The following is a 27,689-nucleotide window of genomic DNA, read 5'->3' on the forward strand; positions in this document are numbered from 1 at the left end:
ACCTGTGGGGGTCCTTGGGCTGTCCTCCTCCCCAAATCCCAGGCTGCTCCTGCAAGGGTTGGGATGCAGCTTCTGCATCTCCTCTTGCCCTTCCCTGGTTCTTTGCTTTCTCTCTGTGACATAAGAAGGGCCCTGGGAAGCTGGGGAGGTGGAGATGGGCACCAGGAGCAGGCAGCTGGCAGAGAAAGAGACAGAGAGAGAGAGAGAGAGAGAGAGAGAGAGAGAGAGAGAGAGAGAGAGAGAGAGAGAGAGAGAGAGAGAGAGAGAAGGGGGGGGACAAGATCACTAGCTCTTGGAAGCCAGAAGATGTTCCCGCTTAGAGGATAGAAGGAAGAAGCAGAGAATGAAAGCTGGGTAAACAGAGTCACATCACCACCATGTCAGCCAGGTAGATGTTCTGATGACCATGCATGGCAGGCAGCCGTGGGGTGGCCCCGAGAGAACCAAAGCCAAGGACATCCCAATAGGCAATAGTGATTGCAACCAGGAGAGCCAGAGCGTATCCTGAAGAATGTTTCTGTCACCTTCTCTACCTTTCCCTGGCTGGGCAAGGGCAGGAGTAGAAGAAGGAAGAAGCCCAGTTCTAAGATCAAAGCTGTGCACATGAGATGGCCGGAGGTCCGGGGATGGGGGGTGGAGGGAGAGTTACCCACACAGGAGCCAGCAGCTAAGAGAGTGAGTGACAGGCCTGTTCCATCCTGCATGGAGATGGCCTACATGATCACGCGACTCCATAAATAGTTCGATGTGGGCTCGTGTGCGGTGAATTTGCACATGCCAACGAGCAGCAGGGAGCCATGTTTAAAGCAGGCATGGCTGTTAATCCCCTTCTGGGAGAGTCTGGATGGGTTCATGAACTCTGCCCCTCCATTTATCCAAGTGCGCACACGCTGCTAACGGGAAAAGCCAGCGCTGCTCATCCATGGGGATGAATCACTGCTTGGACACGGAGAGGGCAGGGAGAAAGGTGCATGGGTGTAAGAAACAGCGATGGTTGCTAACGATGCTCCTGCTGGGGTTAGCATCTTGAGTGGAGAGCTAAAACCCCCATTAGACCTTAGAAGAAACATTTGCTGAGAAGCATTTGCGGTACCATGTGCGTCTGTGTGTGTGTGTGTGTGTGTGTGTGTGTTGGTACTGGGGCTTGAACTCCAGCTTTTTGGCTATTTGGTGCCAGTGGCACACACCTGTAATCCTAGCTAATCAGGAGGCTGAGATCTGAGGATCACAGTTCAAAGCCAGCCCAGGCAGGAGAGTCCATGAGACTCTTATCTCCAATCAACCACCAGAAAACCAGAAGTGGTGCTGTGGTGAAGTGGTGCTGTGTGACTCAAGTGGTAAAGCACTCGCCTTAAGCTGAAGAGCTGAGGGACAGCACCCAAGCACAGAGTTCAAGTCCCATGATTGACAAACAACAACAACAACAACAACAAAAACCATAAAAGTCAAGAGAACTTTTTGATAGCCCGCTCTGGCTACCCTTTGCGAACTGCCTCTCTCCAGGCATCCTGGCCTTCAGCTGGTACAGGCCGACCAGGTAGATCCTTACCTCTGAGCTTTGATCTCCCTGTTCTCTCTGTTGGGAATACTCTTCTCCCCAGTTGTCACAGATCGAATGTGGCTGCCTATGGGGAGCCCTTCCCTGATGTAATATTGCATCAGTCCTTCGCTACTCTAGTTCCCTATTAAGTCCATATCATTACTTGACACCCACCTCGTTACCAGACAATCTATTTGTGAGGACAGCCTGAGGACTTGGACATCTAGAATACTATCTAGCTCTGGGATGGAGCAGGTCCCCAGCGGATACTTGCTGCATGAATGAGCGGATGAGCGGACACCCAGCAGACCACGCTGCGGAGCTGACAGCTCACACCTGCTCTTCCGCCATGTTATTCCAGCTTCACGGTGTGGCAGGTCTCAGCCCTGGTGGCTCTCCACCATGCCACTTTCTCTGCTAGGAAAGGGAGGGGCTCAGTCATTTCCCGAAGCTCCTCAGCTTGAGTTCTGAGAGTGCGTAGTGATTGGTGAGGCTGACTTAAGGAGAAGGGTATTTTTAGGAACTCTTGTGGAAATCTTATCAGCTTGGCTGGGTTTGGCCTAGATTTTGTGTGTATGTGTGTGTGTGTGTGTGTGTGTGTGTGTGTGTGTGTGTGTGTTCTTTTTTAGTAGGCCCTTTTGAGCTGTGGGGTCTAAAGGGGACATGGACCCTAGGGGAGGGGCTGTGTGGGGGTATGTTTGGTGTGTGTTGTAGAGCACAGAAGGGGGTACAGAAGGAGGGGAGGGGTGGCGTGGGTGGCACCCTGGGAAAGGCCCTGGATGTGCCCACGTGCAGACCCACATGCATGCACATGAGTCCAGGGAATTCTTCTCCACATGTCCCTCACTAGGGCAGCACTGCTAACACTTGTGTGCCAGGACCTCGGCAGGACCTGGCCCAGCCAGCACGGGACAGCAAGAGACAGACCCAGATGAGGGTCTCGACACCACCAGAGTGGCGTCTCTAAGGCTGTCAGCAGAACAGAGAGGGTGAAGGGCTGTGAGGATGTCTCTTTACAAGTCTGGGCTCCAAGCGCCCCATGCCTCAGCCCTGGCATTGTCTAGCGAGTAGAAGCACAGCTCTGAGCCACCCCGGGCCCTCGTCATAGTGCACCCATCCCCCATGAGGGGGTCTCCAGGTCTCTGAAGGGGGACAGCCAGAGCAGGCTTTTCTCTTACCTGTTCCCTCTGAGAAATTCTGCTAAGAACCTTCCAGCTCTCAGCCTCTTTCCACTTCCATCCGCCTCCCTACCACCACCACCACCACCCCCCCCCGCCCCTCCAGACTTTGCCATCTGACAGAACACAGCTATTCTGGAACAAACCAAGATGGGAGGTGGGGATTGAAAGACCTAGAATGCTTACTTGCTTGGGCTCTACAGGCTGTGGAGGTAGAAGGATCTTAAGTTTGAAGTGGGGGAGCAGAGGGGAGAATGGGCACAAGACTCTCCCTGCAAAATAACTAAATGCACAAAAGGACTAAGGCCTCAAAAGGTAAAAACATTTGCCCAGCAAGCATAAGGCCCTGAGTTCGAGCCCCAGTATGGTCAGAAAAACAAAACAAAACCTCTAATGTTTGCTTTTTTTTTTTTTTTTTGGTAGGTCGTGGGGCCTGAACTCTGGGCCTAGGCACTGTCCTTCAGCTCTTCAGCTCAAGGCTAGCGCTCTACCCCTTGAGCCACAACTGTTTATGTGGTGCTGAGGAATCAAACCCAGGGCCTCATGCATGCAAGGCAAGCACGCTACCACTAAGCCACCTTGCCAGCCCTGATGTTTGCTTCTTGGAGTCCATTGGGAGACATCTCAGCATGAGCAGACTCCTGGGGGAAACTATTCCATGAACGCTGAACAAAACAAGACTTCCCTAGCAATCCGCCATTTGAGCTGAAAAGCAGAACTCGGGAATCATGGAGTGGCCAATTTATTAAGCAAGATTTGCTGTTGTGATTTCACCTACCCTAGGAAAAAAAATTTTAAGTCAATTTCCTGCTAGACTTTTCAAAAGCACCATTGAGAAGGAGTGAGTCAAGCCACAAGCATGCAGTAGGCTACAGAATTGAGCCTGAGTCAACAAGTACTCTTATCTCACAGGAAATAGAGCTAATGGCTAGATATGGAAATCAGCAAACACATATTTATTGTGTTTAAGGCCCCCAGCTCTGAGCAACAAAATAACTTGTAGATCTTATAAGATGGAAGCCCAGGGATGCCCAGGAACACCTTGATGTGGGACATGGGACATAGAATTCTCTGGCCCTCACTCCACGCATGCGTGGAACAGCATCTTTTGTTGCCTTTAGCCCATACCCGGCTCCTCAGAAGCTAATCACCAGCCAGCTCTACTTCCTGGCTGCCACCAACCAACGTCACCCTGTGTGCTGTGTCACCATGGAAACCAGAGAAGCAGGGAGAGAGGAAGAAGAATTCCAGCTACGGCCTTGTCTCCAGAAAGTTCTGGGGTGGCAAACCATGCTTCTTGCCATTTTATAGAAGGAGAAACTGAGGAACAGACCAATATTCTCCTACACTTGGCCCTAAAGGGGCAAAGTTGTTTATCTGGATTTCTGTTTCAACCAACATCTAAGCAATTTGCCTAGAAACCTGTAGACATCTGTTTGAGCACAGTTAACCTGGTTATCTTTGTGTGTGTGTTTGTATACTCACATTCATACTGGGGCTTGAACTCATGGCCTGTGCACTGTTCTTTAGCTTGTTCACTCAAAGATGGCCTTTTACCACTTGAGCCACGATTCCACTTTGTCTTTTTGGTGGTTAATTTGGAGGTAAAAGTGTCTCTCTTGCTCAGGCTAATTTTGAACTTAATGCTCCGATCTCAGCCTCTTAAGTAACTAGGTCCAGGCTTATGGCTATCTTTGTATCTATTCTTTTTGACCTTGCCTCAAAGACACAATCGTTATATAAATGCATGTCCTATTGTTTCCCAAATCCACTGGCTGGTGGGCTTCTTTGAGCCCAGTAATTCCTCTCTACCCACTACATTCCTCTCCAAACCATATCCATTTCCTTTTTAAATGCTTTTTTTAAAGAGAGGTACACCGCTGAGTTGAAAATTAATAACCTCACATAACCTGTGATACCACCCTCAAGACAAACTCTCAAGTTACTTGTTCATTATTTTCCAGAACGATCTTATCATCTGAGTTCCCATGGGCATACTTCAATTCTCTGCTAAGGCTGGCTCCTGGCTCCTCAAACTGGTCTGACCTCTTTCATTAAGTGAACCAAGAATTTTCAATCAACCCACACCTGAGAAGAGAAAATGAAGCAGGGAGGAAGGGGAGAAGGTAGAATCAGAATAATAAACTTTTTTCTGGTATGCAAATTATTACAGGGCTACTGACTTAAGTACTTTAGATAAATGTTTTGCATATCCCAATAATTGTCTTGAAGTAGGGAGGGAGTAGGCTTGAACTCAGGGCCTGGACACTGAGCCATAGCTTTTTCCATCAAGACTGGTACTCTACCACTTGAACCACACCTCTACTTCTGGCTTCCTGGTGGCTAATTGGAGATAAGAGTCTCAGGGACTTTCCTGTCTAGCTGGCTTTGAATCTCAATACTCAGATCTCAGTATCTGGAGTAGCTAGGATTATAGGCGTAAGTACTGGCACCAGTTATTTATTTGTTTGTCTGCTTGCTTGCTTTTGCCATTAACACTATATATGAAAAAGCAACTTGGCTCTGAAGTAATATTTTTTGCATTTAAACTACTAATACATCTCTTTTTAACAAGTGATAAATATACAATATTCATTATGATTAGAATAAACGTCTCCATCTGCATGGGTGTAAATGGCAATTTGTTCACTTTACTGTGTCTTCTTGGTGGTCAGTTCGACTTACTTGGAACTTACCAGAATAGTAGCCCTCATGAGAAAGGTACTGCTCACTTAAAATCCACAGGGCTGAGACTCCAGAGACACAGCTAAGGCAAACATGTGCCACGACCACACCATTGCACTCGAATCTCCAGTGGCCTTGTCTCTATTAGATTGTTGCCGAGACCTTAGCCACCTACAGACTATGAGAGGATCTAAAAGATTAAAAAGCAGAATGCTAACATGAACGCATTGTCCTCTAGGGTCCTGATTAAGCTGAGGTAGAAAGACTGTGGCAGTCATGGTGGAAATTTTGGTTACAGGCACTCGGCTCATTCTCTGCAGCTCTTGGCAGGGCTCTGATCTGCTCCCTTTTTCCAGTTAGAATGACTCATCAGTTACAAAGACTTAGTAAGTCTGTCTGGGAGTTCTTCACTATGCCAGTTCCGTATCCAGAGCTGCTCACTCAGCTGAGAGGCACTGAAAGATTCATCTAGCTTCATGAACAGCAGTTCCAGTACTTAACAACAACAAAAACCCAGAGCATTGATAGCTAGGTGCCTGTGGCTCCTACCTGTAATCCTAGCTTTTCAGTAGGCTGGGATCTGAGGATCACTGTTTGGAGACAGCTAGAGCAGGAAAGTCTATTATTACTCTGATCTCCAATTTAACCACCAAAGAGCTGAAGTAGAGCTGTGGCTCAAGCAGAAGAATGCCAGCCTTGACCCCAAACGTTAAGGGACAGAGCCCAAGCCCTGAGTTCAAGCCCTAGTACTGACACACACACACACACACACACACACACACACACACACACACACACACACACACACACACACACACACACACACACACACACACACACACACACACACACACACACACACACACACACACACACACACACACACACACACACACACACACACACACACACACCTGACAAAGATCCAGGTCCCCAGGCTGGCCAGTGTAGGAGTCTGCTGCTATATAATTTAAATAGGCGGCTATTTTTCTTCTTTTCCCAGAAAGAAGAGCCATTTGGTCCCAAGAGTATGCAAATGTGCAAATCTGTGGGAGAATTGTGAATGCTTCATAGAGCATCAGCTCTTCTGTCATCTTCCTCCCTCCCAAAAACACAGGTGGCTCATTAGGTCCCAAGAATTTTCCAGAAAGGAAAGCCAATCAGAATTTCTTCCAACCTATAAAAAGTTGAGGTCCTCTAGTAACACTGGACTGCCTTTGGGAGTGGCCCGGTTGCCTGATTTGTCAGAAAATAGGAAGAACAGGGAGAGAGATCAGCTGACAGCTTCTGTTTACAGATCTGAAGTGACTTACATGTTCTCTCCAGGCCTCAGTTTACCCAAACTTTCAAGAAAACGACTCTGGATCAAGCCATGGTTGTCAGATTTGGGTGAGAGGGTCAAAGACTCAGGTGCAGAGTCAAAGGTAAGTAGTATCAATTGACTTAAACGGTTGTTGGTGGTCAACTAATCCAAGTGGTAAGTAATCTCCAACGTATTGAATGTATTACAGCAGACAAAGGCCTTGGAGTGGAAAGCAGGATTTAGAACATGTTTTGGAAATGAATACAGAGACTGATGTTTAACCCTGAATGGTCCAGTTCTTATCTCCTCCACTTTCCAGGTGCTATAAGAAAACCTTGAGAAATATGAACCACCAAAACATACAGAGTCCTTCTACCTTGGACATGCCAGCAACTGTGTTTCTCACCTAGTGCAGGAGGGATCTTGAGGGAGATGACTATGACCCCTAAGGGTTTTGCTTGTTTACCCTGGAGCAAAAGCATGGGGTTCATTAAGGCTAATGATATCATCTATAATCTCCAACTCTCTTCAGAGAAAGTTCCATTTCTTTCCAGAGTAAAGAGCCTGGAATGATCCGAGCATATACCTTGGTTTTAGGTTCACCTCTGAGGCTGGGAAATACATTGTACCTATCTACATACTGGAAAGTACATTAGTTGGCTGTCCATCCCACTTTAGAGTTGGGGACAATGGTTTCCACTGTATCACTGTATATGCTTCTACTTGACAAGGCATTACTGCTGTAAGATGTCCATTGACTTATTTTCTTAAGAGTACACACAGTGGCTAAAGGAAAAAAACAGTAATTAAAAAGTAGATTGAGAACTACAGATGGCCTTATGTCCTTACAACCATAAGAAGCAAATACACAAAGGGGAGAGAAAGGAGAAGGAAGTTAGACTGGGGTCCAAAGAAGACAGAGGGTGAGTCTAAATCAGATGGTTGGATTTTAAGATGTTCAGGTTGATAAACTTTCTGAACTTTTCTGAAAATGCTTTTCTGGGGGCCAGATAAAGAGGTGGAGTTAGTAAATGCCACTGACTTTTGTTTGAATTGAAATGTTCACAACCAAATGTTTCATGACCCGTTTTCAGATTATTACTAAGTAGCTCCATCTACACAATCTTTTTATCATGCATCCAAAGTTCAAACTAAAGCTGGGCCCAGTGGCTCAAGTGTATAATCCTAAGTACATTGAAAGTGAGGATCATGATTTGAGATCAGGACAGACAACAAAGTTCATGAGACTACATCTCAACCAATGGGTAGGCACAGTAGTATGCACTTGTCATCCCAGTTATGGGGAGAACACAATGGCTGGATGTGGTAACTCATGCCTGTCATCCTAGCACAAATAGGAGGATCAAAGTCCAGGATGGCGCAGGCATAGAACAAGACCCTACCTTGAAAATATCTAGTGGAAAAAGGGGCTAGAGTTGTGGCTCAAGTGGTAGAGCACCTATCTGCATAGCAAGTACAGGGCATTGGGTTCAAACCCTAGTACATCCAAGAAAAAAAAATTAAAATAGATCATCAATGTAGATTTTTGGTCTAAAGTATAGTTTATTTTACAAAGATAAATCAGACATACTGATAAATTTAGAAATGATTTGGTCTTATATTTTAACCTAAAAGATCTACATGCCTCCCTTCTCAGCAGCAGCTAATAGTTAAAAATGTTCGCAAACATATTTATAGAAAGTTCCTACAAAAAATCAACACATTTTCTAGAATGTCGACTCCCAAAGAAAACCATGTGATTCTTTCTATAGTAAATATTATTAAGTAGGAGTAAGTATTAATTCTCTATTTCATAAAGAGAACATGAAAGGTTTGGGAGGGGTTGGTTTATTTATTTTAGTGTATAAGAAAGCTAGGAAATGTGAATCTTGTTTACTTTCTCTGCATTTATACATAGAGCTCCAAATTTTCCTTGAGTGAGAAATCCTAAAGAGGACAAAAGAAGCTAGAGAAGCTTCTGGTTATAAATGAGCAAGATGCATATGTGAGACCTGTTTTAACTCATCTGTTACAGGTGTCTCTAGCTCCAAGGATTGTGATTTTACTTGTAAGTTAAAATAAGAAATTAATAAGCACATATGTTTTCACTTGAGAGCATTTATTCAAGCCATGAACATTTTGGGCACAATTTTGTGAGCAGAACTGTATAGTTCCCTAATAAGGCTAGACTGAAAGTTGTCCGTAGGACTGGGCCTAGACATGTTCATTCTTCACCTCAAGCAACGGATAAGATATGAAGATCATAGCTTGAAGCCAGAAAAAGTTTGTAAGATTCTGATCTCTAATTAACTAGCAAAAAACTAGAAGTGGAGTTGTGGCTCAAGAGGTAGAGCATCATTCTTGAGTGAAAAAGCCAAGTGAGAGTAGGAAACCCTGAGTTCAATTTCCAGTATAAGCTTGAATTTATTGAATAAATAAATAAGTAAACAAATAAAGAAATACTTGTTGAACATGGATGGGTGCATGAAAGGATGGAACAAAGAGAATAAGAAAGGTTATTTAGTATTTATTTTACACTTACATGTCACAACTAAATTTTCTTTCTTTCTATTTCTTTCTTTTTTTTTTTTTTTTTTTTGTTGGTCATAGGGCTTGAACTCTGGGCCTGGGCACTGAGCTCTTCAGCTCAAGTTGAATGCTCTAACACTTGAGCCACAGCGCCATTTCCACAACTAAGTTTTCGATAAAGGATATAAACTAAACTTTTAGTTTTTAATACCGTAACACCAATACTTATGAGATACTTAAGTGTCTCCAGCTTCAGTTAGTAAGATGAAAATCTGCTATGCTGGCTGTTATAATTAGTTTAAAAGTCTCTTGGGAAAACTTGCATTTATAACAGGATATGAAATTTAAAGAGATCTCCATCACTACTCCTTTATTTTCAAGAATGTTATAAAGGTAAGCTGATCAAAATTTACAAAATCCAAGAAACAGAGCAGCCAATACATTTATATGTAACAAGAATACAGGGCATACCTATTGGAAAAGAGAAGAAAATATTTTCAGATGATATGATTATATAACCAGAAAGTTCAAGAGAATTAAATTTATTCATAAGGAGTTCAGCTAAGTTGCTAGAAATGAGATAATTAAATAAAGTCAAATGTAATAAACAGTTTTCTTGTTTTCTAGCAATGACTGGGTAGAATACAGAACAGAAAAATATTTCATTCATGATAGCTAGGAATACTGCAACAGTAACAAAAAATGTCTTGGACAAGCATAAATACTAATAAATTTTCCTTAGAGATATAAAATAATATTGAATAAAATTGAGATATGTGTAGATCAGCATTTGTTCTTGCCTTGCCCACTTTTCTCTTATACTGATGGAATCAAATCCAGGAGTAAAAGGTTTGATGACTCTTTTCAAAGCACTGGGGATTGAACTCAGGAACTTGCTCATGCTAGGCAAGTTCTTTGCTACTGAGCTACATCCCCAGTCAAAGCACTCTTACCATTTAAAAATATTAGCTCTTACCAAAGGATTTTGTAGATTTAATATAGTTCAAATAAAATCTTGGAGGATGACTTTATTGTTGGAGAAGGTTGCTAAAAGTGCTAAGAAGCACTTGAACATTATTTTGTCTTTCTCTGGAAGAAGAATCAGATGAAAGAGAGACAGACACATTCGTCTGAGAAAGAACCACAATGTGTGGGGTAAGCCTTAGTACAGTTGACTCAAGTGCTGTTATGTATAAAGAATTAGAGCAGCTGTAAGTTACTGCTGAAGAAATACATTAATGTGTGAAAATTAAAAAGATATACATATACACATATATCTTGAAAGAGATATAGATACAGCCTAGATAGATGCATTATATAATAAATACTACAAGTGAAGAAATGGTGCTAAATTCTAATTTGAAAAATTGGGGGAGGGGAAGGAAAATAAGCTAATTTGTTCACTCAACTTTTACTATTTCCCAATAGATTTGGCAACCGATTTGATTTAAAAAAAAAAAAAAAAGATAATCCACTCAAAGACAAAGAAAAGAAAAAGCAATTTCTTTTTGATAGACCCACATGTCTAAGAATAAAAATAATGCAAACAAAGGTGACATAAAGGTCCATCCTTCCAAGAACTCAAAGCTGGTAAGTTTTTGGTACAAGGTTACCTGGAGTATAACTTCTCTATAAGATCTTCAGTGGAAAGAAAACTTGAAGCTGTGTTAGAAACAAGAAAAAATATTAGCAGCTAGTCTTCAATTCTCGGTGTGGCTTCTATTAATCACAATGAAAATCCTTAAGTTCATTTTGTTTCCAAATTATCTTTAAGTAGTTGTACAATGGGGTTTCAATTCAACATGTCAGTTTATGAACATAATGCATCGTTCTCCCCATCTCTGAACTTAGAAAATAGGAGAGGACAAAGATCAAGTTGAAAGGGAAGTAAGGAAGTAAATGACAGCAGGAAATGTGGCAGGTGGTTGGCAGCAGACGGGAAAGACATGAAACTAATTTTAATAGCAAAAGTAAGTGAATTTGCTGCATAATCAGTGCAAAGATAGAGATGACACTTGAGATAGCAATTTCTACAATCCAGAGAAATATGGAAATGCGACCAAAACAATCTCGGAACTATAGACAAATACAGATATCAAACCTAAAATCTACTAATGTTCCTGGAAACAAAGATAAAACAACAGAATAAATGAAATGGAAGCAATAAGTAAGAGGTGGTTAGAGAAACCATAAGAAGTTCAAGAAAAACTAACAAAGAAACTTGAAAGAAGTTTCCAAGTCGTCACTGGTGGAGATTAGTGCCTATAACACTAGCTATTCAAGAGGCTGAGATCTGAGGATTCTGGTTTGAAGCTAACTCTAGAAGAAAAGTCTGTGAGACTTCTTTTTTATTTTTGGTCGGTTGTGGGGTCTGAACTCGGCCTAGGTGCTGTCCCTGAGCTCTTCAGCTCAAGGCTAGTGCTCTACCACTTGAGCCACAGCGCTACTTCCCTCTTTTTCTGCTTATGTGGTGCTAAGGAATCGAACCCAGGGCCTCATGCATGCAAGGCAAGCACTCTACCACTAAGCCAGCTCCTCTGTGACTTTCTTTTTTAATCTCCTATTAACCACTACACAAAGCCAGAAGTGGAGCTATGGCTTAAGTGGTAGAGTCCTCACCTTGAGCACAAAAGCTAAGGGACAGCACCCAAACTCAGAGTTCAAGTCTCAAAACGCACACATGCATACAAACACAGGCACACACACACACACACACATACACATGTTAGTTATATTCCTCATTTTAACAGACCCTACAGGGAAAAAAAATCAGAAATAGGGTTAAGTATTTATGTCTAGGGATGTTGATTAATCACTCTATAATTTATGAAAATAAAGAACTAGAACCAATGTGAACTTTAAGTGACTGGCAATGCTAAAATTAGTTATGGTCACAAGTGGATCAAGCCTGGGATCCTAGCTACTCAGGAGGTTGAGATCTGAAGATCTAGATTCAAAGCCAGCCCCAGCAATAAAGGAGACTCTTATCTACCCTTATCTGTGGGATTCTTAGGTCCAATTAAATGTCAAAAGAAGCCGGAAGTGTTAGAACTCAAGTAGTATAATGCCAGACTTAAGGGGAAATAGCTCCTGGACAGCACCCAAGCTGAGTTCAGCTTAAGCACCAGAACAAGCTCAAGGAAAAAAACCAAAAATTTCTGGTCATTCTTTTACAGATTTGCAGATATAGAAACCCAGATCCAAATGCTTACTACATAATATTAAGTATTTTTTCTTAAGGAAGCAAATATTTTATCAACAGAAAGTACCCTGAAACAAAAACAGTCCAAGACAAAAATTCTAAAAATGTCCCTTTGGGCTTTGCTGCTTACGAACATGTCATTTCCTCCTTTAAAACGGAACACTAGGTCAAATGTTACTGCAATCTAAGGGTGGTCATTTGCCAACATTCCTAAATACAAGGAAGGAGAAAAATTTGGAAATGGTATTGACTTGCTGAGTCAGGACATATCTTTTTTTGTTGTGAGCCACACTCATTTAGACATGACAATACGCATATTAAATATCACAGTTTGTTGTCCAAACTGTGTATCAGAAATTATGTGTTATTGAAAAATAAGTCACAAAGTAAAATACAGTTTAGGATTTAAACAACTTGATGATTATTTGAATAATTTCAACTCAGAACTAGTGGATTGAGGGGCATGGGGGCTGGACAAGTTTCAAGAGATTAAAAGAACGAATAAAGTGACAATGGCTTGCAAATTGTAGCTTTCTAATAATAGTGAAATTTGCATAACACTTTTCATAGCCTTGGCATAAAAATGTTCAATTATAACTGCTTATTATTGCTTCTAATAATAAAACATAACCAGTATAAAATTAACTGCTAAGACACCATAAGTGACCGTTTTTTGCTCTATATTCTATCTCCTTCCTTTGATTACATAGGATTTTAGAAGGGATTTGAGGAAAACAACTTATCTTGATTTTTATCCTCCTTAGCAACAATAAATTAGACAAGAGTTACATTCCGTTTTTCCTCTGTTTTTTTTTAACAGAGATTCTATGATGGCGTGCTCCCTTTGGGGACCCAGGACATGGTACTTTGGGGATGATTGGCCCACGTATGGCTAGAAGCATACGTCACAGATATTAGGGACCTATGACATCTTCAACTTTAACCATCTTCAACTCATTTAAGTCAACAGAGGTTTCAGCCATGATCATGAAGTGTTATTAAAAGGATAAATAATGACATGTTAAATCCAAGAGTAATAATAAACCTGCAAAGGAATATTTGCCGAGACATGTCATTTCTAGTGTGCCATAAAAACAGGAAACGAATCAGGCACCAGAAGCTCATGTCTGTCTGTAATACTAGCTACTCAGGAGGCTGAGATGTGGGGATCACAGTTTGAAGCCAGACCAGGCAGGAAAGTCCATGAGACTATCACCAATGAACTACCAGAAAATCGGAAGTGGTGCTATGGCTCAAAGTGGTAAAGCATTAGCCTTGAACAAAACTGCTCAGGGATAGCATCCAGGCCCTGAGTTCAAGCCCAACAACAACAACAAAACCCAAAAAGCAGAATCACTAAATCACAAGGTTGTCTGAAGGTAAATTGTTAAGGCAGAATGTGTGAGAAAGGATTTGCCAAATAAACTTAGATTCCAAGTAAATTTGGCTTAATCTACAAGGGGACTAAAATTCACAGACAGAACACTTCAATTAGCCTAGAGATGCAACTATAAACTGCTTCTGAAACTTTTGTTTTTCTTTTTCCCTTTTTTTTGTAATTATTTTCTTTAAGTAGTTGTACAAAAGGGTTTCAATTCAACATATCAATTTATGGTTTCACCAAAACAAGATGTGGTTTAAAACATGGGGTGACAATGTTAATTAATTCCCATTTTATGATTTTTAGGTGTTTAATGAATGAACTAAAGGAAACATCTAGAGTTCTAATGTGTGTGTGTGTGTGTGTGTGTGTGTGTGTGTGTGTGTGTGTGTGTGTGTGTGTGTGTGTGTGTGTGTTGTGTGTCTTGCTCTAGCTCTGGGGCTTGAACTCAGGGCTAGTGCTCTATCACTTGATAGTTCCACTTCTGGCTTTTTGTTAACTGGACTTAAGAATCTCATGGATTTTTCTGCCCAGGCTGTCTTCAAACCCTCATCCCCATATCTAAGCCTCCAGAGTAGCTTGGATTACAGACATGAGCTACCATATAACTCTGAAGCTTTAAGGCAAACCCTTGTGCTAATGCTCCAGGCTGTATCATTAACTTCAATTAATGAATAGGAGGAGAGGCAAGGCAGAAGAGCAAGGAAACCTCTCTAAAAACCTGAGCTCAGGGGAAAGTTAAAAGTTAGCTATCTCCACTTCTAGGTCTTAGAGAATTGCTCTTCTGTCCTGATTTTACAAATGTCAAAGGAGACAATTTAGAATTTTAGAAATAAAGGTAGCACAGAGTTTTAAAAGGGGGAGGGCATTTAATCTATTCCTCTACAGACTTTTATGTTACCAGCATAAACCTAGGATTAAGGCACACGTTCCTTCCTCTAAGAAGTCTTGAAATAAAGAAACAAATGGAGTCTATTGACATTTCAATGAATCATCGTTTTAAAGAAATATGCTGAGAAATCTCGGGACTTTCTTCATGTCATCATGAAAATGTTTAATGTAATTATTATCAGTATGATGATCAGCTGGTATTTTCATAGAGTTTTTCCCCCAGTGAATGCCTCCTTAAATTTCAGAAGACAACAGTTACTCAGTAGTTGGTTTCTAAGGTTGTCAGCCTATACAGTAAGAAAGAATTCCTAGGACTAGTTTGTTTATTTAGGCTCCTATACACATTCTTCTCAAGATTACCAGTCTGGGCCTCACTGTGACCCCGTAAGTGATTGAGATTCATGGTGGCCCCTCTTCTATTTACAGAAGAGCAATAAGGATATTAAGAAATCTACTGGCTTTGTGATAAAGCTGACTGCAAGCAGCTCATAAAACTGATATCTGTGTCCTTCAGGCGGAAGGAAAGGGCCTGTCTGGAGATCCTGTCTTACAGTGTGATTCCATACAATAGATCGCTTTCACTGCACAGGGTCAGAGATTCAGCAAGAGAAATTAATAAAAAGCTTCTAAGAAAGGAGAGAGAGAGAGAGAGGGAGAGAGAGAGAGAGAGAGAGAGAGAGAGAAGAGAGAGAGAGAGAGAGAGAGAGAGAGAGAGAGAGAGAGAGAGAGGGAGGGAGGGAGAGAGAGGGAGAGAGAGGGAGAGAGAGGGAGAGAGAGGGAGAGGGAGGGAGAGAGAGGGAGAGGAAAAATAACAGATAGAGAAAAAGTCTCTCTCTCTACCACGAAAAGACAGACTGGGAATTTAGAAACGGGAATTTATTCACCATGGTTATCTGAAAGCAAGTTTCCTCTGAGTTCAAAGTTCCATCCCATACTGTATAAAATGTCAGGATGAGATTCAGGTTTTCCACAGTGATGATTTTATTGTATGCTTTGTGGTCTTAACCCTCCTATAAAAACGTTCCCTTTCTAGTTTTTTACGCAGCTTTCTAACACAATAGGCATTTGTGTTTTCTTTTTGAAATAAGATGGTAAAGTGGGTTTGAAATTCAGTAGGCCTTCGTGTGTGTGTGTGTGTGTGTGTGTGTGTGTGTGTGTGTGTGTGTGTGTGTGTGTGTGTGTGTGTGTGTGTGTGTGTGTGTGTGTGTGTGTGTGTGTGTGTGTGTGTGTGTGTGTGTGTGTGTGTGTGTGTGTGTGTGTGTAAGTGATAGAGACAGAGACAGAGACCGAGAAACAGAGACAGAGACAAAGATAGAGTCAGGGAGACAGAAAAACAAAAACAGAAAGACAGCAGGTCACATTCACGGAGAGCTCTCAAAAAGCTAAAATTCGCCAATTCTTATTAGTCAATACATAAAGTATTTCTGGAGGAGTCCAAATGTTGGGACAAATGGCATGTGTTTAAGTTCTAAACTCCAAATAGAAAGTTCAGCCAACTTTTGAGTTAACTCCAATGCAAGCTTCCATATTGAATAGTCCAACTTTCTTACTTCTCTTATCATAAAATGGGACAATACTATCTATTTCTCAGCAACTGAAAGCATTTACATTAGGGGAAAAAAAACAGCTTTTAAAAGTCAGCGTCAAGATGCCTAGAACACAATAGGTCCTGGGGAGGTACTTTAGCCTTTCCTCTGTTCCATACATTTTCTGTTATTTTGCTTCAAAGTGAAAGGAAAAGGTGCTGCTATGTGGATTTAGCCTTGAATTTCAGATTTATTTTAGTGCAGGGAAATTAGGGCCTACTCACTTTACTTAAAGCCAAAACAACAGAAACACAGTTTGTGTACCAATGACTCAGGCTTAGATTCCTAGCTACTTGGGAGGCTAAAATTTGAGGATTGAGGTTCAAAGTCAGCCAGGCAGGAAAGCCTATGAGACTCTTATCTCCAATTAACTACCAAAAAGTCAGAAACTTAATTGTGGTTCAAGTGGTAGAATGTTAGCCTTGCGAGAAAAAGCCCCTGAGTTCAAGCCCCAGTACCAGCACCCACATACATACACATACACACACACACACATCCAGCCAACCAACTAAACAAATTAAACATAAAATAATATTAATTATACTTGAAACGATACTCAATTTTCACTCCAAAGGGCTCATTCCAGTGTTACAACCCTAACCCTACTCAATTAGAAAGAATTGTTAAATAACTGTGTCCTTTAAATATGACAAAAACAAAAACACATAACCAAAAACCCCATAAAAACACATGAAATACAAATACAAACAAACAAAAATGCATAGCTATATTTAGTAAATTCAGGGTTTGTTGTTGTTGTCTTACCTAGCATCTAAGTGAATTAAAGAGTTAAATGGTTTCCACTCTTGTTAAAGCGAACTTTATCAATGGGATCTTGGAAACATCTAGAAAGTTTACCAGCAACATAGAAGCTATCGTTTCATAGGAGAGGAGGACAATTTGTAAGAATGCTAACTTTGTAATGGTTTGAAAAGGCCTTTCCCAAGAGCTCCAAAGGAAAGCTGTCTGGCCCTCCATTTCTCCTGCTCATGTCCATGGCAGGCATCACTAATTGATCACAGACAATTCTTCCCCTATGTGTTTGACTTGGCATCCAAGAACTGCTCAGCACAAGTGTTCCAGGCAGAAAGTCCCCCACCAACTGACCAGAAGTCCCTTGTGAGTTGAAACCACTCTCAGAGTAGGCCAGAGTTTACCTTTGAACTGTTGAAGAAATTAAAGAGCATGAGGTTATGCTTACTAAATAAATGAATAGTCTTAACCTACTTCTAATGGGAATATTTACCCTACATCTGAGACTAAACTTCTCAGGAGCTTCATTATCATTCATTTAGATATAAGTACCTTAGTACCACTTATAAATCATCCTTATCTCTTCATTAATAAGAGCTTCTTAAGGGTCATTATTAGATAAAATATCCTTGGCCAGCTCAAATTGCTGTATGTCATTATAATTAATAAAAGTGTACATTTTTATGAATAGACTATAATTCAGGCTCTAGCACAATTAGATTAAAATGAAGTTTTATTATATTTCAATTTCATTTTCCATAGTAGTGGATACATGGTAGCCTATCCCGTGTGGGTCTGGTATATCTCTCACCCAGATACGCCTCTGTTTTTATGTGCAGTGTAAAGATGTACCCAGAACTGATTTCTTCAAAACAAGCACCATGGAACAAATGTCTGATTCTTTGGCCAGCACACCCCAGCAGCAAAACAAACAGCCCATTATATGTCAGGCAAAGAATGAAATTACAAAGTCAATGAAGAACAAGGCGTATTATCAGTGGAAATACATTGTGAAACAAAGGTACAGAAGTATTGTTAATACACACAAAAAAGTCAGAGTTTCAAGGTTGTCACTGAACTTCAGTGGTTTGAGGGGCATCAGCCTGAAAATAAGTGGATTTCTCTCTCTTTCTCTCTCTCTGTTTCTGCATTTTTTTCCCTTGCAGACAATATGTTTTCCTGATCTTGATCTTCAAGTATTATTTGCCGCTGGCCTAGTTTTCTCCCTGTCCTCCAATGTGTTGCTTTCCAAATTACAGCCTGTATTTATTCAGGACAGCCACAAACGTCACCATGTTTGAAATGCAAGAAAACATAAATTTGTTACAAATATTTTATGAGTGAGATTTTTACATGGTTGATGTCCCAGGGTTCTGGGAGATAAACTAAATAGTAAGAATCACATTGGAATTTTACAAGCATTTCTATGACCTAATCTTATAAATTTAGCCTTTAAACTATGAGGAATTTGGAAACCAGCTTTATTCAATGTCATGTGAGATTTTTTTTTCCCCTGTCAGGTTTAGCTGGAGAGGAGGGTCAAATCATGTCCACATGGTGGGCAAGAGCAAAGGTGTGGTTCCTTTCTTTTTGGAGACAGAGAAGAAAAAAGCAGGAATCCACAGAGACGTTTTACTGTCCACCTTTTTGCCATGACCTTTCCTCACAAAGAGTAGCAAAACAAGATCTAAAAAGAAAAAAAAACAAAAACAAAGGGGCAAAACTTACAGCTCCCAGCCCAATCCATTCTGCATAAAATAGCCTTGTTTCTCCATATCCCATTATGCTATTTGCCAACAAATTTATCTGTTAATTCTAGTGGTACTCTCTGAAAAAGGAAAGAAGCCATCAAACAAGCCAAAAAAAAAATTAGAAAGGAAGGAAACTTGCTCCAATGCTCATTTGCACATACATTTCATTCAGCTTACAGAGGAGACTTGATAGCCCCAGAAACAACTAATTAGAAGGAGCGTGCTAATTAGAAGGAGACTAAGGCTTGTGACACCCTTTTTCCTTCTCTCCGGCTTGCTGTCATTAAGTACAAACTCCAAGCTTGCTGTCATTAAGTACAACCTCCAAGGCCTGGTTCAGATGTCTTCTTTTAGAAAATCATTGTTCATCCTGACTCCTGGCCCACAGTTTCAGAAAAGTCACTGCTGCCCTGCCCCCCTAAACACACAAGAACCCCCTCCAGCGTCATCTTCATCTTATTGAAGATGACCATGTTGCTTTGTCTTTAGGAATCAGAATTTGATGACAATTAAGCCCAGGGACAGGCAAATGTATCTTTGAAACCCAGCAGTCAGAATTACACCTGGGCTGGGAACCAGTGGCTCACACTTATAATCCCGGTTATTATTCAGGGGACCAAGAACTTCCAATCAAGATGTGAAGGCAGCCAGAGAGCCAAATCCAAAGAGACTCTTATCTCAAACTAACCATCCAATTATGTTCCCCTGCATATACTATACTTCAGTTAACATGTTTGTTATGACCCTATATAGGATGTAACTCCTTTGAACAACTAACTTACAGTTTAATAAAATGAATGCCAGAAAGCTGGTACATGTGGGGAGAAGGAGTAGGATTAAGATCATGAGGTAGGGGTGGGGAAGACAAATGGAAAAAGGAAAGTTGGGTGAATATGGTCACTATACTTAACGTATAAATGTGATAATGGAGCTAGGTAATGAGGGAATCGGTGGGATTGGAAGAGAAAGGGGAGAAAGATCAAATGGTGGTTCTGATCAAGATGCACTGCACTCACAAACTGACACGTTGAATTAAAACCCCTCTATACAACTACTTACAAGATTTTTTTAAATAGTAAAAAGGGAAAAAAAATTAGCCAACAAAAGGAAAAGCCAGAAGTGGAGGCTTGGCCCAAGTAGTAGAACACCAACCTTCAGCAAAGGAGCCATGTGAGAACATGAGGCGTTCAAGCCCCAGTACACAGCATTTAGACTGACTTTTTGTTGTTGTTATTGTTGACTGACTAAATAAGCCATCCAAGAGCAGTCCAGAAGGAAGTGTTAAGGCCCTAGATTGTCTTACCCTCTGAGTTCAGCGGAAACTCCACCCACTTAAACTGCGGCAGAATTTGCTACACCTTCTGTCTCACGCCATGTATGGCTGCCATAGCCCCGCTTCTCTGCAGAGAAGGTCCTGGAGTTGACCATGAGAAGTGCGGCCTGAGCACAGGCCCAACCTGGGCTGGAGGTGGAGTCCAAGGACAAGATGGCGCTTGTTCCCCTAACAGGAGCCACTCAGCTCTACTTTCATTTTTCCTTCCACAGGAACCACTTTCAGAAAATGATGTCAGTGGGAAAGGCCTCCACCATGCCTGCCAGTTATAGTAGCATCCTTCAGATCCAAGCTTAACTGTACTCAAACTGTCAATCAAGTGATAGAAAGCAGGAGGGGAAAAGAAAAGTCTTGCTCCCTCCAAGCTCTTTTAAGACTATTAAGGCATCTCCACCCCTACCACTGGGATCCAGAGACTTGGGAAATTCCATTTATTATGCTAAAAGTAGAACACATTAAGGTACAGCACTTCTACTGTACCCTAATGTCCTGGGGGCGGGGGTGGGTGAGAATGTCTCTGGGATCTCCTGAAGCCTAGGCACCATGCTGTGTCCTGCAAAATCAAACGCTCATGTCAAGATTATATTTCCTACACATGATGGCAGGTAATCCCAGTGTTATAATAATAATGCTGTTATTGTCTAGCTGAGAGGGTTGGAGCTAAAACCCCTCCAAATTAAAGTGCCTGACCCAAGAAAGGCCTTATACCTGTAACTCTAGCTACTCGGAAGGCTGAAATCTGAGGAAGGAAGTTTGAAGCCAGCCCTGGGCAGGAAAGTCCTTGAGATTCTTAGCTCCAATTTACCAGCAAAAAGCAGGAAGTGGAAGCCTAGCTCAAGCAGAAAAGCAGCAGCCTTGAGCAAAAAAAAGCCATGTAAGAGCATGAGGCCCTGAGTTCAAGCTCAAGTACTGGCATAACTTTTTAAAAATAAATAATTTTATTTTAAAAAAAGAAGCCCTCTTGCAATGAGGTGGCCCTGTAGGGGGGAGAATTGTACTCTGGTCTTTGATGGAGCTGAAGGAATTGGTGCATCTAGCTAAAAAGAGAACAAGATATTCAAGCCAAGTGCCTGCCTTCTACTTTTTTCCTAGATTCAAACACCCTGAAGTACAAAGGAGAGGCTAAGGTATCATTTTGTGTGTGTCCCAAAATGCATTCTGTAGCTGAAGTTTCTGGTGGTCTAGAAATGTGGGTTGGATTTGCTAAAATCCTATCCATCTCCTTGCAGTTAATCTGAGGTGGGTACAGGAGGCAGACACATTCTCTGGACTGTAGGCACAGGTCCAGCCTTCCCTGGTGGCTTCAGGCTTCAGGAGGCATCGGAAGTGTCATGAGTCAGGCAATTTCCTTTGCAAGGAACCCCGAGTGAGCACACAATAAGAGCTTATTTCCTCCCATTGGCTTTTGTTTGAGCAGTTTCCTTTGATATAGGATGTATTCCACTCTCCTTCACACTTATCTCAATCCAGGCATCCTCCAAAAGTCAATGCCACATCTACTCTAATTGCAATCATGCCAACTGGCCCAACTGGCCTAATTTGGATTGGCCTCCCCCCTCCTCTTTCTCATTCCCACTTTACATCAAGCATGGGTCCAATCCAAATGGGGTTAATCTCCAGTTTCTCCATGGATGTTAGCTATGCATCCTTCTGTATGTGAATGTGTATAGGGTGTGTGTGTGTGTGTATGTGTGTGTGTATGTGTGTGTGCACGCACACGCATGCTCACGGGCTGCCTATACCTATAGCTGTCTTAAGTTCTCAGTTTGATTGCTGGCTGCCAGTTATTTTGGTTTTGTTTCCTTTACATAGCATCACGGAACTAGGCACACAGATTTTAATTGATATTGTCTCAAGGTGATTCATAGTAGATCTGAGGACTTGCAGATGTATGTTTACTAGGAAAATTTTGAAATCTTTCTGAATTGAAAACTGAACCTGAGACTTTTAGATCTTGGAGACAGTCCCCATTTCATGACCTCTTCTAATTGTGTGTGTGTGTGTATGCACACAACTACTGGGGTTTGGCCTCAGTGCCTGGGTGCTGTCCTTTAGTTTTCTTGCTCAGGGCTGGCATTCTATCAATTAAGCCACAGCTCTACTTCTGGCTTTTTGCTGGTTAACTGGAGAAAACAATCTCATGGGCTGGCTTTGAATTGTAATCCTCAGAGCTCAGCCTCCTGAATAGCTAGGATTACAGATGTGAGCCACCAACACTCAGCACCTCTTTATATTTTTTGTAATTCTTTTTCACTTTCCTGTTCTTATTTCTCCCTCTGTGCGGTTCCAATGGACTTCATACTAGACTTCTTCCTCCTCTTTGTGTGTAATCCAAGTCGCAAGATCCAGAGCTCTAGCAGAAACCTAACTCGTGAAAAGTCTTTCTGCCCTGGTTCTCATTGGGATAAATGCACATCACATACTGCCATCTTCTAACACAGGCCAGTCACCACATCAGGCAAGGAAAGGGAGCCTGCTTCTGCAAAACACCCAAAAGCATCCTTGCTTATTGGTTCTTGGATAACAAAGACACTGACCTTTCTCTGGGAACAAAGAGCCAGAATTGACTGGCAGATGTTATGGGAGTATTTCTGGATCCCACAGAAAATTCTGGCACTCAAGCTGCACGCCGGTAGCTCATGCCTGTAATCCTAGCTACTCAGGAGGCTGAGATCTGAGGATCATGGTTCAAAGCCAGCTCAAGCAGGAAAGTCCGTGAGATTCTTATCTCCAATAAACAACCAGAAAACCGGAAGTGGTGCTGTGGCTCAAGTGGTAGAGTGCTAGCCTTGAGCTGAAGAGCTCAGAGACAGTACCTAGGCCCAGAGTTCAAGCCCCACAATCAACAAGAAAAAAAAAAAAAGTCTTCCACTCATTCATTCATTCATCTCTAGAAGTTTAAGTTCAGGAGTTGGGTCATTGTATGATCCAATTCCCATCTACTTGAATAACCTAAAAACAATCTGCCTGAGTAAAGACAGAATCCATTTTTTTTTCTGTGCCAGAACAGCTCAAGGCCTAGCTTAGTGGGGAGCTAGTTCGCCTGCTCCACTTTTACACATGCACTATGAGAAACTTTCCAAATGTAGTCCAGCCCTCCTGTTTTTCAAAAGCAACTGCATTTCAATCATCCTGGAAATACTAGGATTTCTTTAGTCTAGGAGAGCACGTGCTAGTGTTTCACCATTCCCACCAAGTGTAAACACTCCCAAAAGTCTAGCATACATTTCTTTTTCTAGAATATAAAGCCTTCTCCATTCTTCTGAGAGAACAATAAGGTCTTTGTGAGTAACAAAGCTTGAGGAATGTGCAGAAATCATCCCATTAAAGTCTCTGCTCTTTCTGGAATTGTGTGGACAGCCTGTAGTTTGATTGTAGGTTATTCTCCAAGAGTTTCATGCCATCCCAGAAAACATATTTTAACTATTAGGCAGTATTTGTATCCTCTGCAATCTAGAAAGTCCTTTACATGAGTGATCCGTTTCATCCTAATCATCACCCAGAGAAATGGATGTTGTTATTTCATGTTAAAGATGAGAAAACCGAAGTTGAATCGGTTTTTCCGAAGTTGTGCATCTAAACCTGTAGCCAAGCCAGAATTTGCATGCAAGGTTTCAATGGTCTCTAAGCCTGCATGCCAAGAGGTCTGCGAATAATTTGCCTCTCAATTATTGGGTGTTCTCAGAATAAGTGTAGATTCCTGGGCCCCACCTCTGACATCCCAAGATAGAATTTGGAAGAGGCCAAGAAATCTGTGGGATTTTTTTTTAAACCAAGTCTTTCATGCATTTGAACAGCCAACAAGACCAATTTTTGGAGTCACTCAGTGGTAAGAAGAGAATGGCAAGAAAACACTTCTTTCTACTTCTGGAGTGACATTGGGTAAAGTGAAGGTAGGACAGATATGTGACTTTGTCCTACTGCTGCAGATCTCATCTGGCCTTGTCTGTGCGTGCACTTGCCTCTTATTTAGTTTTCAAGTGGCCCCTCATGGGTGAAGAAATAGGTCAATCCATTTTGTGAGATGTGCTGTACATTTTGCACAGCCGAGCAAAGCCAAAAGTATCTAACAGCAATTAAGAACTTTAGAACTTAACTTAGGACACTTCAGATAACTCTCAATGCATGTCTGTCTCTTCTTCCTCTGTGTCTCTGTCTGTCTGTCTGTCTGTCTGTCTCTCTCTCTCTCTCTTCCTATTGCCTTCATCAGGCAAACATCTGAAAATGAAATGAGACACAATCCCTGGTTGAAGGGTTGGGCTGGGCTAGCTGGCCTCTCTTCAGTACGAGAGCACAGCTTCATAGGAATGTCTATGCACTCATGGGAAAAACACATTCTGTTTCTATCATAATGGAAAATTCTGGCACTAACTGGGTGGAGGATGAACTATGGATTTCTGTGAGTATGACTCATAGCTAATAATCATCTATAGAAATGCTTGTCTCAATAATAAAGCACTTCAATCATTCCACTGTATCTCATAAACATTCACCAAGTATTGACTACTTACCCAACCTTGGCTCATATTTAGAATATATTTCAGCCAGGTGATGGGTGTCTCACGCCTGTACTTCTAGAGTCTCAGGAGGCTGAGATCTGAGGAGCATGGTTCAAAGCCAGCCTGGGCAGGTAAGCTGTGAGACTCTTATCTCCAACTAACCACCAGAAAACCAGAGTGAAGCTGTGGCTCAAGGTGGAAGAGTGCTAGCTCAGGGACAGTGCCCCAACTCAGGCCCTAAGTTCAAGCCCCTAGTATTTCATCCAAAGTCATCCGAAGTAGTCTATTGTGTGCATTAAGGGGAGAGCATTGGGCTCATGGATGATCATTTGCTGAAACCCATGGAATGAAGCAAAAAGCTAAGGAAAATAATAGGACGACAGAAATACAACATGTGGCGTCAAATAGTGCTATTCACTGTAGCACTTCAGGAGTGACATGGTTGCTGTGTTGTAGTTAAGCCTATAATGACACAAAGCTCACCTTTAATTAGCAATGGGGATCAGCACAGTCTCCTGGCCTCTCATCACTATGATGATTCTAAAGAAAGAAAACAAAACAAAACAAAACATAGTTCTCTGGGAACTTCTCAGAGAAGCCACCTAGACCTCAACTTACCATCTTCCTTCAAATGCATCTCTCCACCTTCCTTGTCATAACAGAATCAAACCTTTTTCCATAAATATTCATAAAATGCGGCCGCACCTCTATCCATTCTGGATGGCTGCGCAGAGCTAAGAGCAGCACCATATACCAGCTACCAACCGGGGACACCTGATCTTGATACCCAAACCAGCTCATCTTTGCCTTGTTTCCTTCCCCCTCTCTACCATGGACCTTCAGCTGCCCTAAAGATTCCATGTCCTCTGCACATGTTTTCCTTCCAATTCTCCAATACCTGGAATGTCCATTCACCCCTCCTCCAAATACATTCTCCTTTGGATCAGGCTGCTTCTTTCAACTTCCACCTGCCGTGGGTATAGTCCAGTTTTTATCTTTACTGAACTGGAGGATCCTTTTTCATTATCATCTTCTAGTAGGACCCCCTAATCTAGGAGATGGTGAAGAGCCAAATCCCTTCTTGCTGACAGTGAGAAAAGCTTCAAGGCCCAGGCACCTGTCAAGAAACTCTCTTTGAAATGCTGTCCACCTTGGATCTTCAATGTGTGTCTAGGATACTCCTTTAAATGTTCCTGAGGGATGTATACTCAACCATTTTCTATTTTACTTGCTTCCTTAGCTATCTCAATTCCCTTCATCATCACGAATATCAGTCCTGCGTGAATGAATTATCAGATGCACATAAGGTTCTAGAGGGCCACCAAGTCTATCTTGGGCTTCCCAAGGGACATTCCAGTTTCCCTTAACCTCCCAATGAATAGACTCAGGCTCAGGCCCCTCCTCACCCTCTAGCATGCTCCTGTGAGCAGCATCACTCATGTTTCTGGTACCTAAGTTTGTGTCACCAGTCTACTCTGACTTGTTCCCTCTGACATGGCCTCTATATATCCTTGCCCATGCTCTTAGTAAGCTGCCCCTGTATTAATACAATGTGTTCTGTCTGATTCTTATTGCTTCTAGGGTTAACTTCTATCTCCAGGACTCATCTGAGTGTCTGAAATTCTTCAGTCTGAGTATGTTTGTAGAATTATCTCCCTGAAGTGATGTCCAGTCCCATCTCATACCTGCCCAGGAATGTGACTGACATAGATCTACTATGATTGACAATGGAATGCCATGGGGTGGGGTGGAGGTTCCAAGGCCACCTGCAATTTATTTATTCCATGCCAAGTGTTCCCTGGACTACAACCTTCATGCGATAGAAAGGCCTGCATGGGTGTTTCCCAAGTGCATGCATTGCTTCCTGACTCATGTCAGACGCTGTCTCCTTCAGAGAGCCTTCCGTGCCTCACCTGAATAACAGTCATCTACTCATCGGCACCTTCTTCCTCCCTCATGACAGGAATCATCTCCACCATGGTGATTTATCTACTATAACTTTCACCTCACCTTGGAGTATTAATACCAGGACAGAAAGTAAAATGGCAGACTTCAGAAATATTTATATGGTATGTTTCTTCTGCAAATGTTTCCACAGCCAAGAGAAATAAAATTCATCACCTTGTCCTGATACAGCTTGTCAAAATTAAATTGACAATGTCATTAGCCCAGCCTATAGTCAATGAGACCTTCACGGTGGGCAAGGCAACCCAAGTATTTTGTTTCACGAAACCATCCCCAAAGTCCATGATCATCTTGATTTGGTCAAAGGAGAGAGAGTCACAAGTACACTGGTCACTATAGTTTGCACTCTATGGTAGCCCAGGACTCAGATGTGGGTTTTGGATTCTTGCCACCCTTAGATGCCCTGATTTATTTTCTGAGATCTCTACACCCTTGACTAACAGGCACCCCGCCTCACAGAAAAAAAAAAAAAAAGGAGAAAGACAGCTGATATGTAGTCTCTATATCCTTCCTTCCAGGTCTTAATCACCAGCTAGGAAAAATCATCCTTCTTAGAAGCAGAATTTTTGTGTATTTGAATGAAACCAAGGGGAGCGGGGAGGAGAAAAGGGCAGAGATTCTGCACAGGATGAGAAAGCAAATGCCACTATCACCATCATTATGTAACTCTTCATGATTTCCTTACTTTTTTTGGGGGGGTGAAACGTTATCATTTCAGTAACACCCTACTGGTCTAGGCTAGATGGGGGCAGGGGGTCCTTCAAAGTTCTAGTTATTAGTGAATCATTGCTCTTGTCCCCAGAAAGCCCATTTCTGGAAGCCCAAAGGGCTATGAGAGAAAGAGATGAGGAAGGGAAAGCTTGAATGTGAGTATATATATATATATATATATATAAACATTTTATTGAAAAAAGAAAAGACTGAGTTGGAGGTGTGGCTCTGGTGGTAGAACCCCAGCCAATGAGCAAACCTGTCAGATACTGATTTCAAGTCCTGTGCTCAGACTAAAAGGAAGGAAGGGAGAAAGGAAAAAGAAAGGAAGAGAGAAAGAAAAAGAAATAAAAGAGAGAGAAAGAACAAAAAGACAAGGCCA

General features: G+C 41.9%; 1 protein-coding gene across 9 annotated transcripts in view; it reads right to left on the reverse strand.

Moving 5' to 3' along the window:
• Mbnl2 (muscleblind like splicing regulator 2) overlaps positions 1-27,689 on the reverse strand; it is a 151,003-nt gene that overhangs the window by 108,513 nt on the left and 14,801 nt on the right. The window contains exon 2 of one of the 9 annotated variants that reach the window (XM_070002718.1): positions 25,115-25,171. The exons of the other annotated variants lie outside the window; for them this stretch is intronic. The gene's annotated coding sequence lies outside the window, so the exon portion shown is untranslated. The remainder of the gene's footprint in view (positions 1-25,114; positions 25,172-27,689) is intronic. 9 annotated transcript variants of the gene reach the window in all.

The sequence above is a fragment of the Dipodomys merriami genome, unplaced genomic scaffold (assembly GCF_024711535.1).
Source record: "Dipodomys merriami isolate MVZ:Mamm:240054 unplaced genomic scaffold, mDipMer1.0.p SCAF_6, whole genome shotgun sequence".
In the NCBI taxonomy this organism is placed as follows: domain Eukaryota; kingdom Metazoa; phylum Chordata; class Mammalia; order Rodentia; family Heteromyidae; genus Dipodomys; species Dipodomys merriami.